The sequence below is a fragment of the Talpa occidentalis genome, unplaced genomic scaffold, assembly GCF_014898055.3.
Source record: "Talpa occidentalis isolate TD23 unplaced genomic scaffold, MPIMG_talOcc4v2.1 talOcc4.6, whole genome shotgun sequence".
Taxonomy (NCBI): domain Eukaryota; kingdom Metazoa; phylum Chordata; class Mammalia; order Eulipotyphla; family Talpidae; genus Talpa; species Talpa occidentalis.
In genome coordinates, this window is record NW_023604972.1 from 63,851,272 (window position 1) to 63,873,812 (window position 22,541).

Here is a 22,541-nt window from a genome sequence, read left to right on the forward strand (position 1 = left end):
TAAGGAATCTCCACACAGCTTTCCATAGTGGTTGGACCAGTTTGCACTCCCACTAGCAGTGCAGGAGAATTCCATTTTCTCCTCAACCTCACCAACATTTATTGTTGCTAGTTTTTTTTTTTTTGTTGTTGTTGTTGTTGTTGTTGTTTTTTAATATGCGCCATCTCACTGGTATAAGATGGTATCTCATTGAGTTTTGATTTGCATTTCGCTGATTACAAGTGATGCTGAATATGTCTTCATATGCCTCTTGGCCATTTGCTTTTCCTCTTTGGAGAAGTTCCTTTTAAGCTCTTCTGCCCATTTTTTGACTGGATTATTTACATAGTTTTTGTTGACTCTCTGGAGCTCTTTGTAGATTTTTGTAATTAGTCCTTTATCAGTAGTGGTTTCAAGTTTTAAATCCAAGTGATTTATCCAATTGCAATTGATAGCCATGTATTCTGTGAGATTGTGGTCTGGTTTCATTCCTTTGATTTTAACAGTCCAATTTTCCAGCACCATTTATTGAAAAGGCTCTATTTCTTCCAGTGTACATTCTTGTATCCTTTGTTGTAGATTAGGTGTCTATATAAGAATGCGGGTTTTTTTTTGTTGTTTTTTTGTTTTTTTCTGGGTGTTCTGTGTGTACCATTGTTCTGTGTCTGCTTTTGTTCTAGCATCATGCTCTTTCAATTATTATAACCTTACAATATTGTTTGAAGACTACAAGTGTAATCCACCATTTTCCTCATTATTTATCAGGAGAGCTTTGGCTAGTTAGGATCTTTTGTGATTCCACATGTATTTCAGTAACAGTTATTCCATTTTTTTTAAGAATATCATTGAGATTTTATTGGGAATACATTAATTGTGTATTTACATTGGATGCCATTTGACAATGTTGATATTTTAAATACATACACAAAGGAGTTCTTTCCATTTTTCTGTGCCTTCTATTTCTTTCAAAAAATGTTTTATATTGGGCCTCCTTAGTGGCGCAGGAGTTAAAGTCTCATTATTTTCAAGGTATAGCTAGTTTTTGTGGTATGAGTTTGATCCTCAGCCGGGAGCTAACCCACATGGCCCAGCAGACTTCTCCTGTCTCATCTGCTGTTCCTGTCAGCAGTGTGTTTCAGTACATCTGTCTGTTCTACACCTCACTCTATCTTTGGTGAATCTTCTCATCCTTTTCTCCCTGAACCTCTGACCTAGACCTCAGTTGTATGCATAAATAAATAAAAAATAAATTTTAACAAAATGTTTTATAATTTTCCTTGCGTAGATCATTTATGACTTTGTTTGGTTTATTCCCAGGTATTTAATTTTATTTGAGAAGATTGTTAATGGGATTACTTACTTAATTTTTTCTTCTATCTCATGGTTTGCATACGGAAAGGGAATTGATATTTGTCTGCTGATTTTGTAACCTGCAAATTTGCTAACTTGGCTTATTGTTTGAATTAGTATTTCATGAGGTCTTTAGGGTATTCTATATATATTATATTGTCCGCAAATAATTTTAGCTTTACTTTATCCCAGTTTAGATTCCATTTATTTATTTATTTGTTTGTTTATCTATTTATCTATCTATTTATTTATTTATTTACTTATTTATTTATTTCTCTTTTGCCTATTTATTCTCTTTAGGGCTTTTAATATTATGTTGGATAGTAGTTGTGAAAATGGACATTCTTATTTTGTACATGCTCACAGTGGAAAGAATTTCAGTTTTTCACCACTAAGAATAATACTAGTTGTGTATTTGTTAAATATGGTTTTTATTATGTTAAAATATGTTCCATTTATCCCCATATTTCTAAGAGTTTTCATCATAAATTAATGTTGAAGCTTATCAAATGTTTTCTCAGTATCAATTGATATGAACGTATGGTTTTTATTTTACTTTTTGTTGTTGTTATGAATTGCATTAACTCTTTTTTAGGAAGTTGGACCATCCTTATGTATGTGGTATAATTCCCACTTGGTTGAGATGCATAATCACTTTAATGCACTTTTTGATTTGGTTTGCTAAGATTTTATTGAGGATTTAAGCACCTGTCTTCATTAAAATAATTGGTCTGTCTGTAGTTTTCTTTTTGTTTTTGTTTAGTATTGCTATTAAAACAATATTGAGGGCCTCTCCTGGTGATGCAGGCGGTTGAGCACCAAACTGTGAAGCTATCTGCAGCCTCTGCAGTGCCAGTTCGATTCCAGCCAGCTGGCGAGGGGCCCACATGGCAAAGCAGACCTCTTCTGTCTCACCTGCTGCTCCCTTCAGCAGTGTATTTCGTCAGTCTGCCTGTTCTGTTCCTCGCTCTGTCTCTGGTGAATCCTCTCATTCTCCCACGAATCTGGCCTGTACCCCAGTTCTTGTATAAATAAATGAATAAATCTTTAAAATAATAATAATAGTAATTATATTTTGAAATATTTAAATATCTAAGTATTGTATTTTTTGCTCTTGCAAATGTATAAAATACTTTCAGTTGTATATTGTTACTGGCTTTCTCATTCTAATGTTTTGGGAGTAGTATTTTAAGTCATCTGTTGTATAATACAAATAATATATATTCAATATAAAAATAATATATTAAATACTTGGCTTTTCCCACATAATAATTTTGCTTCTCCTAATTATTTTGCTCCTCTGCATAATTGAAAAACTTTTTAAAAATCTTTAGAATAATCCACAGTATGATTTTTTTTTGAACAGTTAAAATTTTATTTCATGAAAATTCTTAATTTCATTCTCCTTGATTGCTATTTGGGAATGGGAGTCTTGTAACTTACCCTTTTGAATTTACTATTGTCTTCTTGCCTATGCTGGATTTGGTCACATCACTTCACTAATTTTTCTCCTTATTTTTGTTCATTATTTTTTAATGTATTTATTTATTTTCTTACACAGTTGCTGATTTTTTGTACAGTATTTGATTTCTCCCCTCAGGTGTAAATCCCATGAAACCAGCTTTCTATTTCATTGATATTTTTGACTTTCCTTCTTATTTCCGTTTCATTTATTTGTGCTTTTTTTTTTTCCATCCCTTTACTGGTTTTTGGATTTTTTTTTTTTGTTATTCTTTTTGTATTACCTGAATGTGAGAGACAATGCTGTTCATTTGAGATCTTTCTTATTTTTTAATGTAGGTCTGCACTGCAATATACTCCCCTCATGTACTTGTTTTGATTTGTCTCATGATATCGGAAGACTGTGTTCTCATTGTGATTTGTCTTGAGGTATTTTTTGATTATGTCTTTGATTTCCTCATTGACCTCAATGTTTTTTAGTTGTGTGTTATTCATTCTACATGTATTAAAAATCTCACGCATTGTTTTAGTTGATTTCTAATTTGATAAATTCATTGTACAAGAAGATAGTTGGCATGTTTTCAGTCTTCATGAATTTGTTGCTATTTGCCTTGTGGACCAATATATGGTCAATCCTGTATCCATGTGCACTTTGGGGTAAAAATGTGTGTTCTGTTTTTTAGTGTCCTGTGAATATCTATTAGTCCATATGGTCTGTCTGTTTAAAGTTGTTAGGTCCCCATTAATTTTTTGCCTTATTGACTTGTCCATTTTTGAGAATGGAGAGTGGAAGTCTCTTACCAAGTGTGTTTTCTCCAATGTTTGTTTTCTGAGTTGATATTTGTTCTCTAATGTGTTCTGGTGTTCTTTACTTGGTGATTATAGCCACTGAGTGCATGTCCTCCTGCTGTATTATTCCCTTATTCTTTATGCAATGTTCACCCCTGTCTCTTGTTTCCTTTTCTAACTGAAAAACTATTTAGTCTGCTATTATTATGGCTATTCTTATAGATATCTATTAAGTCCATATAATCTGATTCTTTGTGTGAAACTAATATGTCTCCATTCATTTTTTTTTCCTCATTGACTTATCCATTTTTGAGAGTGAGGTTTTAAAGTCTCCTACCACACAAAAGAGTCAGGATTATTTTCTGACCCATTACTTCAAGACTATATTTATCTTTGTCACTTCAGGTGTGTCTCCTGGAGACAGAAAAAGTTGACATCTCTTTCCTAATCCAACAAAATTCTGTATTTTTTAATTGATGAGTTCAGTTTGTTGTTGATATATGGAAGTCTGTTGCTGCCATTTTATCTTTAGTATTGTGGTTGTATATGTGTTCTTTATCAGCTCTTTTTGTGTGTTTCTTTTTTATTTTCTGTTGTTTTTTTTTTATTTATATACTACAGTTCCTTTTGATTTTTTTTTTTTTTTTGGACAAGGGTCTCAAGGGATTTTAGCAAAATTCTCCAGTTTTTGTGTGTGTGTTTTGTTTATGTTTCTGTCTGTGGAACTATTTATTTTTCCCTATATCTAAATTAAAGTATTGCAAGATATATTATTCTTGGTTGGAAGATTTTATCTTTAAGATTTTTCACCACGTCTTTCCATTCTCTCTTTGCATGCATTGTTTTTACTTAGAAGTAAACAGATGACCTGAGTTGGGTCCCCCTATATGTTATTTGCTTCTTCTCCCTCACCAACTTCAATATCATTGCTTTGCATTGAATTCTTGGAAGTGTCCCCACTATTATATTGTGGTAGTGGTCTTATTCTATTGAGGTACCCTCATGTTTCTTATCTTCATGGATTTGTATCTTTATTTCCTTTTCTAGGATGGGGAAATTTTCTTCTACTGTTTCTTTAAACATATGACCATTTTTAGATTGGTTTATTTGTTTTTTGTTGCTGTTGTTGTTGTTGAGTTGTGTGATTTTTTTGCATATGTTTCATATTAGTCACTTTTCAGATCTATTGTGTGCGAATATTTACTTCCATTCAGTTGTATGTCATTTCCCCCCCTCAGGTATGGTTTCTTTTGTTATCCAGAAACTTTTTGTTCAAAGTAGTAACAATTGTTTATGTTCTTTTGTTTTCCTTGTTGTAGACAAATCCTCAAAGACATCATTGAAGTTTCTGACCTTAAGATTTTTGCCTATAGATTTTATAATTTTAGGTTTTATGTTCAGGTATTTTATCAATTTGATTTGATTTGTGTATGGTTTGTGAATGGTTTGAGAATTTATTCTAGCTTCATTTCACATGTATTGAAGAGTTTTCCCAGTTTTCCCAGCACCATGTATTGAAGAGTTCCTTGTGCTAATGTATGTTGTTGGCTTCTTTTTTTTTATATTAATAATCCTTACAGGTTTGGGTAGTCTTAATTCCATTGATCTGTTTGTTGTTTTGTTCTAAAACAACACTTACTTTATCTGTTGTTGTTTTAATTAAAATAGTTGCTGTTTTATATGTTACAAATACAGTGCAGTTTGAAGTCTAAAAATATAATACCATCATTGTCTCTCTTTTTTTAGTCAGGATTGATTTCATTATCTTAGGTCTTTCTTCATTTAATATGAACTTCAGTACCATGTCTTCTGTTTCTTTAAATAATGTCATTGATAGGGATTTCCCTGAATCTGTATAATATTTTATGTAATATGGTCACTTTGACCATGTTGATTCATGGCCAGGAAATATCCTTTCAATTCTTTTTGTCTTCTATTTCTTTTAACAATATTTTATAGGTTTCTTTGTACAGACACTTCACTTTCTTTGATAGGTTTATTTCTAGATTTTTTTTGGTGTGTTTGTAAAAGTGATAATTTTATTAATTTATTTTATTCCTTCTCATATTTTTGTATAGGAAGGCAACTGAATTTTTTGTATTGATTTTATAACCCAACTTTACTCAATTTTATTGATTTCATAAATTTACTTGATTTTATAACACAACTTTACTGAAATGATTTATTGTTTGAATTAGTTTTTCAGATAATCTCTAGGATTTTCTATGTATATTACATATCATCAGAAAAAGCAAAAAAAAAAAATACTTCTTCTTTCCTGATTTGGATTCCTTTTATATCCTTTAGTGTTTCTAGCTGGTGTTCAGATAAACTTTACTTCTTAGATATGTTAGTTGCCTTGCTCACTATTTTCTGGTTGGGGCATTTTGGGTTTAGATATTTTTGTTTCTCTACTTTGTTTAAGTTGACAGTTGCTGAGGAACCTATAGACCAATTAGTAGGTTTCATTTTTGTGTAAAGTAAGGGATGCTCCATGCATAAAGGTCAAGTCTGCCTCCTCTCTGCCTCTTTCAGAGAAAGTTCTGTTCATTTGTACAGAGATTCTGCTTCACTAACCCACCTCCTGCCCACAAACCCATTGCTCCCCTGTGCAATCTATTATGTGCATTACAGGCATAAACTGCCAGACATAAGTCAATGGATATCATGTGTAGTCCTTGGCAGTGTGGCAGGTCTTTTCTCTGGCTGGGAATGGGACTGAAGAATCATTGAAAATAATACTGACTGACACCACATTTCAGGTCACTTTTCAGGCCTTGACTGGAAGGGATGTGGGGGTTCAGCAGTTATCATTTCTACAGGCAGACACTATACAGAGGGTCTGTTAGCTAATTGTGGGTTGAGGATCTACTGAAACCATGCAATGGATAACTTTCATGGATTTTCTCTCTAGGAGAGGTATTGAGGATTCCACACATGTGTTGCAAGCATCCAGTTGTCCACAATTGAAGCAAGAGTTCCCTAGAATGTGTGCCCTCATCTATGCTACACCTTTCCTAAAGTCTTTCTACAAACATTCATAGCCCATGTTCTACCATACCTCTTCTTCTACCTGGAATGACTGCTGTCCCAGTCACAACTTCCTTTCTTCTCTCTGTTCTGTCCCACAGTTAGTCACCGAAAAAAAAAAAAAAAAAAAAAGCATAGAATCTTTGTGGTAGAGTCTTCCATCTCCAATGATAGATTTTGAAAATTCCTGCACGTGGGAATTTCAGTTTGGTAGTTTTGTTTTGTTATTTTTTTTTTCCTTTTTATGTGGGCTTAGGGAAGCAGGGAGAAAATTTAAAAATGCACCTGCTCTCATGTAGGACTGGAGTTGCTACTAAATTTAATTCATATATAATCTTCATTAAAAAACGGGCAATTCTTCAATTCACTTCCATAATTTTACTATTAATCTTTGGTCTTTTGTACCTTCCTGAATTTTATTCCTATCTTCATTTGAATATTTCTTAAATAGGTTTTGCTTATAGCAACATACTGAAACTTTACATATTTTAACATCCAGTTTGAGATGCTAATCTCATTAATTTGAATCTGTGTGTCCTTGGCAATCAATAAATATAAATACTAACACTGTAATTTTAGAGCAAATTCATTTTAAATTGCAAAAGTTAAACATGACTTTTCAGGATTTTGTTATAATAAATAACAAAATTCAGTGATATGCTTTAGGATATATAGGAACTCCTGACCATCACCAAGGATTAGCATAAATGTATCTCTAAGTCAAGAGTTCTATTTCTATGCTTATGACTTTAATGTATTTCTTTTGGGCTGGAGCAAGAATTTTGAGTTATTTATTAACCAAATCATTACCATAGTATAATAATAGCAATGAAAAATGTATTTCTATGATTTATTTTATGTGTCTAATATTCAGTCAAGTGTTGTTTTAAGTGATAAATGGACAGACAGATAAATGCACACATTCATGTATGAACAGTTTAATATAGCTCTGTAATAATTTTATTATTGTTAAAATTATTAGCATCCCTTTTCAAATGAAGAAACAGAGAATCATATACATTTAGAGATGGTAACACAATATGAATTATAGATGACATTTCATTTTGTCTATATGACCTCAAAAGAACAAAAATTCGGGCCTCCCTGGTGGCTCAGGCGGTTGAGCACTGCACTGTGAAGCTGTCCCGAGCCTCTGTAGCGCGGGTTCGATCCTGGCCAGCCGGCAAGGGTCGCACATGGCAAAGTAGACCTCTTCTTTCTTGCCTGCTGCTCCCCTCAGCAGTGTATTTTGTCTGTCTGCCTGTTCTGTTCCCCACTCTATCTCTGGTGAATCCTCTCACCCTCCCATGCATCTGGGCTGTACCCCGGTTCTTGTATAAATAAATAAATCTTAAAAAAAAAAAAAGAACAAAAAATTAAGTTATTTTCACAATCCCTAAAATTTCAAATTAGGATTCAATCATGTCTTCTTTGAGTGTAGGGAGGTAACAGGCACATACTTGTAAATTAAGTCAACATTGCCAATAATAAATATGCATATATTCACAAATTTCAAGAAAATCCACATCTCAAAGCACTATTTACTAGATTTCTACCAGTCAATAAATAATATTCCTGATATTAACTTTGGGTTACTTAGAACAGATATGTGGTAGTTTTATAAGATGCGTATCACCTCTTTTACGAAAATAAAGAAATTTTCTAATCAATGAGTTAATGAACTTGCAAGTGGATTATTGGCTGTTGATAAAGTTAATCCTTCATCATGTACATGCAACTCATTACACTTTGTAAAAATATACAACTCAATATAAATATTATGATACTCACATACTACAATTAGAATGTATTTTTTTAATTTTGAGGTTTTCAGAAGTACTACTCACTTATACTTTTCCCTTTCATATTTGAACAAATTGAGAAATAGATGCAGGAATGAAGTGAAGATTTAAATAACATGGCATTTTTATTGTTGTTAAAGCTAGATTGAACAAGCAGCCTGAGGTTGTTTTAAACATGTGATCAACAATTCTACCTTGTGAACTAATTAATCATTAAATTACAGTTGAATAAACTTTTGAAAGTAGAAAGGGAGAGACAGAGCCAGAGACAGAGAGAGTTAGATCCCTGGATGGGGATTTAACTCAGACCATAGCAGTAATAATGCTAAGACTTAACCAGTAGGCCACCAGGGAGGCCTTGGATATTGTTTACTGTTTTTTTTGTTTTTTGTTTTTGTTTTTGTTTTTCCTCTCTTATGGTGGATAAGTGCAAAAATACACAAAATTCTTGAAATTATTACCTCATAAATGATTATGCTTGAAGAATGGAAAAGCCTTACATGCACAGAAATATAACATAGGGAAAAAGTAATCTTTCCCCAAGTTTGGTGGGAAATTATAATAGTACAGTTTCTAAATGCTGTAAGAATTGAAATCATATGCTGCTAGTAGACTGATGGATATTGAAGACGAAGGATCAAGTTAATTGAAACTGACAATAAACAAATCAATCTTCTTAATTGGCTCTAATGCATTCAGATAATATGAAGGCTTAACTGAATAGGTCCATGAATGTTAGAAGGTTAGTAGATATACCTATATACATGGGAGGTTCATAGAGCTATAAAAAGCTAGAAACATGGCAGGATAACTTAAGAATGCAGCAGACAAAATAGAATGATTGTACAAAATAGAAGAACATTAATATTAGAGCAATACATCTTTTAAAAAGTCACAGATTTGTGCTATGGCAAAAAGTAATTTTCACTTAGATATTGAATGTTAAATAAATAGCAACCACTTGTGTGAAAAATTATTTATGATGTACAATGATGAAGAGGTATTTTCAAACAAGAACAGATGGATTTATCCAAAGAAATCTAATGGTATGGTATTATTTTCATTTCTATTGGTGCAAACTATGTGCATCAGTTTTTTAGCTTAAACACTGCCTTTTATCAGCTCACAGAGATTGGATCCTTCTCTCCAGGAATATTTAAGTTAATAAAGCGGGGGGAGGGGGATGGAAGACATCAAGATTTAAAAAGGAAAATTAGGGGCCTCCTTGGTGGCACAAGGGGTTAAATCTCAGCACTATGAAGCTATTAGCAGCCACTGCAGCAGGAGTTAGAGCCCTGGACATGGAGCTAACCCACATGGCGCAGCAGACCTCTCCTGTCTGGCTCACAGCTCCCCTCAGCAGTATATTTCAGTCAATCTGCCTGTTCTGCTCCCCACTCTGCCTGTGGTGAATCCTCTCACCCCCCCACACCTCTGGCCTGCACTTTAGCTCCTGTATGCATAAATAAATAAACTTTTAAATAAATAAATAAGAAAATAAAAAAATCTAATTGGCTACTTTACATAAGAATTAAGGAGACTATAAATAGATGACTATATCCTCTAGTCAATCCATTTTCCTGTGATATAAATAAGTGATATGTTGAAACAAATCACTCGCAACTTTTGTCTCAGTAAGGTATTTCAATATTTTAAACAAATATGTTTTCATTATTATGAAATAATTTTAACATTTACAATGAAGACCATTGTATTTTCTTCTTTTATTTTGTGATCTGATGTTGTTGTTTGTAAATTAACACACATTATAGAACATTGATAAATTCTTGATTATACTCAATAATTAATTTCTATGTGAAGAAAATGATGAAGACAATGATTAATCTAATTCTAAATAAAAAGTAATAATGTATGAATTGAAACTCTTAACTTTTCCTTCTAGAAGACATTTGGTACTCTACATTATATTAAAACATGTGAGAACCTTCAAGGAAATAGCCTGAATATCTGGAGATACCTAGTGAGAAATCAAAAAGAAGAAAATAAAATGGTCTTCATTGTTAAATGTTAAAAATAATTTCATAATGTTGGAGGCATCTAAAAAATGTCATTTGAATCTTGATAGGCATTGCCTCAAATCTCTATATTGCTTTGGGTAGGATGGCCATCTTAACAATGTTATTTTTTTTCCAATCCATAATCAGTGAATATTTTCTTATATTTTGTAACTTCTATCTATTTTTTAAAGATTTATTTATTTATGCATTCGACAGCTGGGGTACAAGCCAGATGTGTGGGGGTGAGAGGATTCACCAGAGACAGAGTGGGGAACAGAACAGGCAGACTGACTGAAATACACTGCTGAGGGGAGCAGCAGGTGAGGCAGGAGAGGTCTGCTGCACCATGTGGGTTGCTCCCTGCCCCACCAGGATCAAATTCATGATGCAGGGGCTGTGGATTGCTTCATAGTGCTGTGCTTAACCCTTTGCACCACCAGGGAGGCCCCTTCTATTTCTTTTACCAGTAACTTATAGTGTTCTTTGCACATGTCTTTTACTTCCTTTGTAAAGTTCACCACTAGATATTTGATGATATCCATACTAAATAGTATTATTTTCTGGATTTCTTTATCTTCTGTCACATTGTATGTGGCCTTTTGTAGGATAAATTCTTTTCAGGCTTTTCTGCCCTCCTGCCATTAGAATTGCATGCCTGATGACAGGTACCTGCATTGTGTTACATTGTTATATTCAGTTGTATTGTTTACTTTTGTGGGCCATAGTTGCAGTATATATATTCACCAAGAAAAGCAAAGGGAAAAAAGAGAGAATGCCAGAGAACCCAGTAAAGAGTGAAGATTTGCCCAGGCCTACCGGCCTCCTGGTCCCCTGGCACCCCTGCCTGCCATGTACCTGGTTTCTGTAATACATGTAAAAGCTCAATAAAAGCCTTAAAAATCCACTGAGGGCTACAGGACTCTCCTTTACCCGTCGGCTTGAATCACAAAGAACCATGTGCCTTCCTGGCATTACAATTGGCATAAGTCAGCAGGATGATTCAATACAGATAGGTATGGAGTCCTCCAAAGACCTCAGGAGGGACTGAGGAGTAGCAGACTGTGAGCCTGTGTCAAAACTGGAGGTGGCATGGCTGCACAGGTGGTGACAAAAGACCAGGAGCTATGGGAGGAGCTAAAGACTCTACAGGAACATAGGAGGTGGACAAGGTCCGGGAGCTGTGGGATAAGAACTTGAGTGGAGGAGGAGACAGCCTGAGAGGACCAGCCCATGACCCCTGAGACATTAGAACCTTCAGGGAAGAAGGACCATGATTCGGGGCTCGCCCAGTGCTGATGCAGGGAAAAGCCAATGGACTTGGACTGACAATCGTGCCAGAAGGAGGAACTTTGACAGGTTGATGTTATGTTTTTGAGACTCTGGGGGTGGATGGTATCATTTATAAACCCCAGGAGATAAAAAGCAAGGCATGGCCAATGGCCAAAAGCAGCATGTGTACTGCCCAGCAATCCTAGGGCCACACCCCAGAGAGGCAATGACCAAAGGAGAGGAAGGGGCAGGCATGAGAAAAGCCCAAGAGGTTGAAGGAGGAAGCCCTCGCCAACTTCTCTGTAGCTAGGCAGAGGAGATGTATCAAAAAAGCCAACTTAGAAAGGCAAAACTGATGCTGAGATTGGGAAGCCCTGAGTGGCTGTTAAGCAGCCTAAATATGTTAAAGAAGGCCAGCGAGTCTCTTAAAATCACCTGTGGGTGATGCCCTGTTCATTGTTGAGTGAGGGTGAGGAGCCCGAGGAACCCGTCCTTGGGAGATGGTTGGGGAACATGGCTTTTGGTGGAGCCCACAGCCAAAGAGAAAATGTCAAAGAGCTTGGAAAGAGGAAAGAACAATACGTGCTGGGGGCTAAGAGGTCTACTGGCCTCCTGGCCCACCCTCCAGCACCCATGCCTGCTGTGTCTCTGGTTGTTGCACTGCATGCAAACGCTCAATAAAAGCCTGAGAAAGCCACTGAGGGCTCCCGGACTCTCCTTTACCCATCCGATCATAGAAAACCTGTTCTGTGCCCTTCCTAGCACTACATATTACTATCACTTGGGGCCTCTGGATATATGTGTGTACGGCCTCGCTATCACCCCTGTGTGTGAAGGATTTGGATAAAGCACTCCTGCATGACTGCCTGAAGACAATGGCCTACATCACAAGACATCTGGGGATACCTAGGTAGCCACTGCTGTGTGGCCATGGTCTGAGATGGTCTGGGAGTAGCTCAGAAATTACATCAAGTCCTCCCGGTATTTGTGGCCAACATGTCTTCTCCTGTTCCCTATAAAGTTGAGTATCCTTTGTTTCCCCTGGGCATTGTTACATAATCATTCATGCTTGTTTATTACTGATAATAAATAGCAAAAGGGCTGCTCACTGAAACTGAAAAGCAGAGTTTTGCCTTGCAAACCTCCTACATGACTCATCCCTCAGCGTGTCGCTGGGGATAAGCTGGCACATTCCCGACTCAACAATTATAAAACAGCAATGATAGATATTAATACTTAATTTTGTTCATCTATTTCCTTTGCTACCAGACTTACTCCTATATAGCAGCTATAACTTTTAATGGTTATAACTTTTAATCTCCCTAAGTTTGGCAAACCAAATTTATCTTTATGCCATTGTGGTACGTTAATGCTAAATCGGATAAAATATATATTACTGTATTAGGATACCTAAATTTGAGTTGTGTTTTTGTATGAATCACTTGAGGAAGATGGGTTATCAAAGATTATAACCAGGAATAATCATCCAGGCAAGGGGAGAAAGTGGGATAATTCAGTTACCAGTATTCAATGAACAAGGCAGGAAAAATAGCAGTTTTGGTAGTTTATGGGAAGTACAAAAATAAATAAATTAAGGCATCTGTCAAGGAGATGCACTCTGTTGTGCCAGCCTGGTGCATATCCAATGACATTTTAGTGTTAGAAAGTGTTATAAATCCAGGGTCTTTTAGAACATGTCCTAGATATTGATGTATTCCAGTGTGGCTCAAAACTCTGGACCACGTTATATTTTTCCTAGAGAAAAGGACAAAGATGTGGGAGAAATGTCTGAGGCCTTTCCCTTATTATCTGTCATCTCTCACATCCCAAATATACCCCTTTGTTGCATTTTTTTTTTCCTGTAATGCAGGAAACACAACTATTTATCCAAACCACCGATGCTCCTAGGTAGTGGCCAGGGAAGAAAGTTTATCTTAACACAGATATTCATAGTGAAATCTACTTAAAAGAAGCATTGAGGTAAATCTCAGCATTTAGCTTTAAAATTACTGATTTTTTTGTTGTTCAAAAAAGAACCTGTCAACAAGTTAAAACTCAAGGCTAAGGGAAAAGAAAATGTGTGCAGTTTGGTCATTTTGAATTTGGTGTAACAATGATTTAATGAATCTATTTTTGAGGACAGATAATGAGGTTTATAATTCACTTAATCAAAATTTGTCTTCAAATTTCTTAACACCTTATAGGCAGTTAGACACATACCAGGTGTCCGGTATATAGTGAAGGATAAAACTGATGACAGAGAGATAAATAACTAATAAAATTTCTTTCATCTTGTGTAATAAGGGAAATGCCATTCAGTCAGGAAAAAGTATAATAAAATACATTAAGGGCGAATGAAGAAGGAATTAGCAAAGTTAAACTTTTGGGGCTCAGCCCAATTACAATTCAGGACCTGCTAGCAATAAATTATAAATATACTAAAACACTACCACTTTGACTTACAATTAAGGGGGTAAAGCATATTCAGAAAAATACAGGTTAATAACCTCCTAACTTCAATTGAACAAATATTTTTACATTTATTAAACAAAATTATCTCAAGAACTGGACAGAGTGCCATTATTGGGGCATTATTATGTTAAAACTTAGAGAATGTGGGGAATATTATTATGATAGAATGTGCAATGTCTACATGAGTTTAGAAAAGAAGTATGCTGTCTATATCTCCTAAAGTGGACAAACAAAATAAATTATTAAGCTGCCCATAACAAAAATACTCTACACCATACTAAACATGATATAAAAACAGAATAATTATTAATTTACTTAAAAAGAATACCAGATAAATTTAGTAGTTCCACGATATAATCATTATTCAGGTTCATCCCATTTGTCTAGTCAACCATGTGTCCTTTACAATGCACCACACTTAAAACATTATTGATGAAAGTGTTCAGAGTTTCCATCATGGCATTGTGCTGTTCATGGTCTTTTTTTATTTTATTTTATCTTTTTTGTGCTGCAAAGTATTCTATTCCTTGAGCCTTCCACTGCCTGAATCTAAAGAAAATTCAGGATCTTTTAGTCAAGAATAAGGAAATTGTTACTGTGAAGCATTCATCAGGGCGATGGGAAACTTTCACAGAAACATGAACATTTTATCTTGGACTTGATACACGGAGGACCTACTAACTGATTAGACAAAATAGGTATATGACCTACAATCCACAATTCATTTGAGATTTAATTTTATTGAAGGCAGAAAAAATAAATAAAAAATGTAGTTATAAGAAGATATTTTATTATTTTAGAAGATATTTTATTATTATATTCATTTTTATGCCAATATGACTGTGAACTATCAACAAAATATTTTTTTTGTGTGTGTGGGAGGTGCCATAACAGCACAGACTGAAAAAATTTGTAACAGGCAGATTCACAAGGAGATTAAGTGCAATCAAGGTAAAAGGAATAGCACATTAATTCCAGAAAGGAAAATTAAACCTCCCCATTTCAGAGGCATGAATATCCATACCCTTAAGTTCCCGGAGGTCCTAGAATTATTTTGTGCATGAACAGACATCTGCAGCAAGTATACACATATTAAGTTATTCAAAGTCAATGTCCAATTGCATTGGACATGATAAACAGATTTTTCCCAGGCTACCAATGAAATAATACAGCAACACAATTTTATCACATTTTACAAAATGATAGCTCAATATTACTGAAAGAAAGGTGTGTTCTTTTTAAGACCAACTTTTTGTTCAATAAACACTGAGCTATATATAAACACTGAGCTCTCTTTTTCTCTCTCTCTCTCTCTCTCTCTCTCTCTCTCTATATATATATATATATATATATATGTGTGTGTGTGTGTGTGTGTGTGTGTGCAGTACACACACAAACATACATTTTTGTTTTTTGATATTTTTTCAAGCGGTTGATTTAATAAGTGTCTATCTCTGTATTATTTTTCTGTCAAGGTTCTTAATTTGCCAGCTGTTTAGGCTGGTTAGGAAAGAAAGAGGCAAAGGTCAATTTGCTTTTCCCCAGAAACAAATTTATCATATCACTGATGTTCCACTACTGTAACCTTATGGGACTGAGAAAAATGCCCTAAAGGAGAGCATTTTCTATTCAACAGATTTTTTCCTAGATGAATTGCACATCACAATGGCAATCAAGGCTATTAATAGAAAATAAACTAACAAAAAGCACCCCAAATTTTGCCTAGTTACTTCCAAAAATCAGAGTAACTTTATGAAGCTCCTTATTACCTGCACACATCAAGGTTTTCTGACATTTGCAGGCACAAGTGTCTTATGTTAGTGAATAAAACTGCAATTTGAGTGATCAGAAACATCAGATCTTCTTTGGCAGAAATAAATGTGGTTCAAATTTCAGTAAATATGTTATGTAGTAATGCAAATCTTTTTATAATACACCTCCCACTCTCAGTTGTGAATTTCTACTGGAATTATTTCCAAAGAAAAGCTGCAGAGAAAACATCAATTAATCTGCTGGGTGAATTTTTGAATCCATTCTCAAGGCTGAGACCCCCTCCTGGTGCTTGGTAATTACCCCAATATTTTCTGCATGCTAGTTTAAATGGCTTCCTCTTGAGCTTCCTGTGAAGAAGACCTTTCTCTTTGCTGCTGTGAAAGGCAGTGTGCCTTATCACTCTGCTTCATTCCATCTGCAACTTGTGGGGGGTCCCGCTAATCATTGTCATTGGAACATTGGATGAGCAGTCTGGGGACATAGATAGATGTGACCCCAAAGGAGAGCAGGGACTTTCCAACAGAGTGCTCATTTCTGTAAATGCATCACAACCTCACAGATTCAAAGCAAAAGATGAACTCTTTTAAAGCAAAGCCTGCACCTAAATTATACAAATACAATGATCAAAGTTATCCCTCTTTTCAAAGAACAGGATCTTATAGTGCTTTATTACCTTTGACAGAAAATGTTTGGTCCTTGTGAAGAGCAAAAGTAATAAAAAAATATAGGGGGGTAAATAAAGTAAAACAAAAAGAAAATGTTTTAAATAAATTTGTTATTCGTAGAGAAATGCAATTTTAAAAATAATTGATGCAAAGTAAAGATAAAAATTGTGAACTATTGGATTGTGAAAGAACTTCAATTTGTATTCAAGTATCACATTACTTTCCTTACATCTTTATGTAGCAAGTTTTAAAAGATAAATATTACTCATAATTTAGTTACACATGATTTAATCTATAGAGACAATAAAGCACAAAAACTTTGTTCACATAAAAGCAACCTAATTTTGTATATGTTAATATTTTACTGAATGAAATATTATTTTCATACTTTCAGAGACAATGACATGTGTGAATATTATTTTCTAAATAATTTAGTTCTGAGACTCCTTGAAAATGTTGGGAAGTTATCTTGAGGACAAACTACACTAATTTACTTTGTGTGAAATAAGTGAATGTATATAATTTTACTCAAGAAACTAAAGCAACATAATTTAAAGAATGAGCAGAGATTCTTTTGATAGACATGAATTTGCACTAAAGAAAATTAAGTGAAATTTTAAGGGAAATTCAGTCATTCCTTATAATCTTAGTATATACAAATTTCAGTTCAGTTAATTTTTCTTTCAATTCTTGGAATTCCAATATTAAAAGAGTTTGAGGTAGCTCTCATTTATAATGTTAGTGATTTTTAGGGTACTAACTTGAGTATGATAATTAACTAGAGTTTTTACAGCATAACTAGTTTGAGTGACATTGCTGTTCTAATTATTATAATTAAAATAAAGTAAAATGTTTAGAAATGTATTTAGAATATTTAGAAAATACTTATAAAGTATAAATCTATTTAATTTTAATATAATATCTATGCCTCATTGTTCAAAATTTCACCCATAAGAGGATCACTCAAAGCCTAATGGATAGTTGCACTTCATTATGTATCAAGGAAGAGTCAGACCTAATAATAAGGCCAAAAACAGATCTTGGTTAAGACTCAATGATCTACATTAATCTCTAATGTGTCTCTTGTTCTCTCTTAAGATTTCACTGTAATCAAGTAATTGCTTTTACCCCATCAGTTATATGTCACATGCTATCATGTTACTCCCTACTACTGAAAACCAATGGTCAATTATCATTACTCATCTTGGTTGACCTATCAAATTGCCCTGGTTTCTCAGGCCTATATCCTTGGATATTTGCTTCCTGAGTTCCAGAACTCATTTCTATTCTGATTTTTATTTGTCTCACTGACCACATCTGGCTTATTCTGATTTTTTGTTGATTTATCTATATTTCCCTAACTTCTAATCACAGAATTGTCTTACAGCACAGTCCTCAGATCTTTTGTCTTTATCTACTTTGCCCTTTGGATATTATTAAACTCATAGTTTTTAATATCATCTATATACCTATAACTCAGTAATTGAAACTTTCATTCTGTATGTCTATCTTGCATGCCAGACTCATATCAAATTTTTTACCAAATTTGGACATTTTAGGTTTAAGTCTCTATTATTTTTTTTTTGCTTTTGCTTTTTGAATTAAGGTAACATTGATTTACACACTATAAATATTCACAATGTAGAGTCACACCTTTTCAGAGGCATGCCACTATACTGCAACCAACAACAAGACACCCATATTCCTCCACATTTGAGCTCCCTCCAACTTCTTCCTTCTTACCCTCTCCCTCTGGTAGCCTCCATTCTACTACCAGATTTCCAAAGTTGTTACTGGTTTGGTTTTTCCTAATTCTTTATTGTGTTTCTCTATATTCCACATAGAACTGAAACTATCTTACCATTTAAATGAATGATAAATATCTCAAAATTAACACACGCAAAGCAAAACTGGGGCTTCCCCGGTGGCTCAGTGGGTTGAGCTCAGCGCTGTGAAGCTGTCCATAGCCTCTGCCGCGTGGGTTTGATTCCTGGCTGGCCAGGGAAATACCAACATGGCATGGCAGACCTCTCCTGTCTCTCCTGCTACTCCCCTCAACAGTGTATTTTGTTTGTCTGCCTGTTCTGCTCCCTGCTCTGTCACTGGTGAATCCTCTCACACTCTTGTGCCTCTGGCCTGTACCCCAGCTCTTGTATAAAAATAAATAAATCTTAAAAAAACAAAAATTGATTTCCCTACAAATATGCTACTTTTGAGTTTCCTCAGTTCAATAAATGGAATATCCAATATTTAAGTAAAACAATGTTTGATTCATCTGATCCCTCTGTTTCTTTAACTCTGCACTTGATATGTTAACAGTGCATTAGCACAACTGCCTGAATAAAAATTCAAGACAGAAAATTTACTCCTCTGCTCCAAACTTTCACTGGAACACCATATTGCACAAATGTAAAGTCAATTTTTTTTTCCTAGTGGATAAAGTGTTATCTTTTCCAATATTCTATAAATGATTCATGCATGTGTGCATGTATATGTATGTATGTGCATGTATATATATATATATATATATATGCATGGTTAGATAAGATTGTGAATATATCTATAACATCTATACACATGCCTCTATAGATTGCATCACATATACTCATATATATATATATATATATATATATAATAAGTATGTGTGTATACTCATTAAATAACTCACTTAAAATTCTGACTATTCCTAGATTATGATAAACATATTCTCATATTTTTCTTTCTGGTCCTTACGTCTTGAAAGTGAACAGAAGATCCAAATGTGCACCATAGTGCACTCACTGTCTCACCTAGACCTAAGCCTTGGGAATGGAAGATATCATTGATCATTCTCCTAAAAATCTGGAAATTGACTTAATTCCAGTGTCTCAAATTTGGAAAAATATACCACTGAAGGAATAAAAATTTCATTTTTTATAAATGTGGCAAATATTATGAGTACTACACAGTTTGAGAAAAACTGTACCCTATCAGAACAGTTGAATAAAGGTTTTCATGTGGAAATCTTTTGATGAAGAACTATAATTCCTTAGAGTCTCCTTTATACAAACTCTCCAGGAACTTCATTTCAAGGTACAGCATGGTAATTGCCCAAGGTGCAATGGCCCTTGGCAATACTAGAAACAGTGAAAAAAAAAACAACTCATATTACACCATTGTTTTATTACACCATAGTATTTTATTTCTCTCTTCAGGTGTATTCCCCATAGTTCTACCACCACCACACCGCCCTTGATCTATCACCATAGACTCTTGTGCTCTGCTCTTCTCTGTGTTGTCCCCTTTCCCTTCCCTTACCCTGCTGTATGCCTCAGATCTATGGTCTGCTTACAAATTGTTTATTTCCTGACCATTTGTTAAACATCTTTTTATTCTATATATAATTGAAACCACCTGCTATTTATATTTTTCCTTCTGTCTTATATCACCAGGCATAATCCCTTCCAACTACATCTATGTTGTGCTCGCTTCAGCAGCACATATACCAACTACATCTATGTTGCCATTAATTACATGAGTTTTTCTTTTTTTGATCACTCAGTAGTATTCCATTGTGTATATATATATCACATCCTTTTGAATAATTTATATGTTTGGGGGCATTTAGGCATGTCCCATAGCCTGATTATTGTAAATAATGCTACAATTAGATAATTATTTGCCATAGTTTATCATACTAGCTTGCTCTAGCTCTGAATAATCATTAAATATCATATTTTTTGTTATTCACCTAAGATAACCAGATAAAGATGATCATGTCCTAAACAAATGTTCCTTGAAGTGATTATCTCCTCTCCTTCCATGACTTCAATACTTAATTTGAAATATGGAATTAAGATTTTATCCACAAACTGATTCTGCATGAAAAAGAGATAAAGAAGTAACTATGTGTTATTTAGAAATTAAGATACAGATCTCCCATTTTTTTGTCTCTAGTTAGGTATCCAGTGTCCTAAATTCCCTGTTTCTATCACAAGGTTTATTCTACTCTCTCATACCATCACTGTGTGGCCACAAGGTCCACAGCCACTGCCACCATTACCACAGAACTGATTTCTGCCAACAAAATCGAACATGTTCTTGCTCCTTCTTCTTCTGCCAATAAAGAGTCTGATTATGGATAGTGAATCAGATAAATTTATGGGTTTAGGACAGAAACATCTAGTGATGTCCAGGAAACACCTAGTGTTTTAGGTAAGAAATATGGAGAGACTGCAAATGAGTGTGGAGAAACCTTCCATCTTTATGGGAAATCATTTCTGTAGTTGGAAAGAATGGAGAATGCTATTTTGGGAAATGTCTTAGAAGATGTACATGTGGAAGAGAAGAGAGAAGAAAAAACAGAAAAATTAATCTCTGGTAGAAAATTATAACATAGATAAGGAACCAAGGAAAGAGTTGAGATAACAGATTATCAACCCATTGGGAGAAAAAGAAGAAACAACAGCAACAAGAATGATGCCAACAACAAAACAAGAAACAAGATTCTGATCATGCCTGAAATTGGTAAAAAAAAAAAACAAGAGGCTGAAATTAAGCCAGAGGATGTGGGTGATAATGAGTCAGAGGTAACTGCCTCTGAAAATTAGGCAAGAAAGGCTTTTCTTGAGCAACTAGTAAGGCAAAATATACCTCCTACTGGAGAGTCACCAGCAGTGACAGCAGAGGAAATAGTAGACTCGGCCACAAGATGGAGATCAGAAGTCTCTGAAAAACCTGGTCTGGACGCCCAATTCTCCCTTATGGTGTTGGTGGCAGCCTGTCAGGTACAGGAGACCAGAACCTTATTGAGACAGACTTCTGCAGACACCTGACAGAAATAAAAGATGATGAGAGGATGTCAGGCCATAATTTCTTCCTTGCCAGGATACTAAACTATCCATAGAAAAGTCTGAGGCAGCTGGAGATTGCTTGAGACTGAATTAGCCAGGGGACTAGTGAGAAATCCCTTGAATACAAGGTTAATATAACTGTTTGTGAAGAGGCAGAGAGGGAGAAGACTAATGAAAGAGGATGAAGAAATGGAAGGCTCAAAAGAAGGGGATACATAAAATAACAAGGATGAAGAAATACCAAATATTTCCATTTTTGAAAACAAGCTTCTTCAAGAAAATGAAGAGGAGATTGGAAACCTAGAGTTGTCTGGAATATATGCTGGATTTAGCAAAGATAATTTTGAAAAGACAAGAAATGAAAAAAAAAATCTTCGCTGAGACTGTATACGCATGTCTCAAACTTGGAGAAGACAGTGTTGAATTTGACAATTATATCCCAGCTGTGGAGTAGTTCCAGGTTTGGGTAAATCTGCAATAACAGTACATGGAAACCCCTGACCACTTCCTTGCATACTTATAACAAACTGGGCTTGGTCTATGAGTACAAATCTCAGTGTGATAGGGCAGTGGCACAATTCACAAAGCAGTTGAAGTCATTGAGAAGAGAATGGCTGTACTAAGTGAGCAGATGCTGGTGATGGAAGGATCATCTGCTGAATATGAGAAAGAAATAACTGCTACCTGAAATTAGAGAGAAGATATAGGATACAAAGGAGTCCCAACATAGTGAGAATTTAGCTGAGTTGGCACTGAAGCAACTCTGGTGGAGGGTTCTCCTTCAGGTTTCACTCCTACTAAAGAAAAGTCTTTAGTCTCCATGAAAATATTTCCATACTAAACATCTGAGAAGGGACTGATATCAATCTTCGAATAATTCACAAAACTCAAAAAAAAAAAAAAAAAGAACAGAAAAGAAACATCCCAGTTCAAAAAGAAAATGGGCAAAGGTCTAAACAGACACTTTTGTTTAGAAGATAATTCTTTAAACATAGAAAATATTCAGACTGCAAGAGGCACGCGAAAATATGTTCACCATCACTTATTATCATTTAAATGCCATGACACATATTAATAAGACCAGAATTATGTGCTGATTGA

At 34.7% G+C, this 22,541-nt stretch overlaps 1 pseudogene; it reads left to right on the plus strand.

Annotated features, from left to right (window-relative positions):
- Positions 1-22,281, plus strand: part of LOC119260370 (nuclear autoantigenic sperm protein-like) — a 39,279-nt pseudogene extending 16,998 nt beyond the window's left edge.
- The last annotated feature ends 260 nt before the right edge of the window (positions 22,282-22,541 follow it).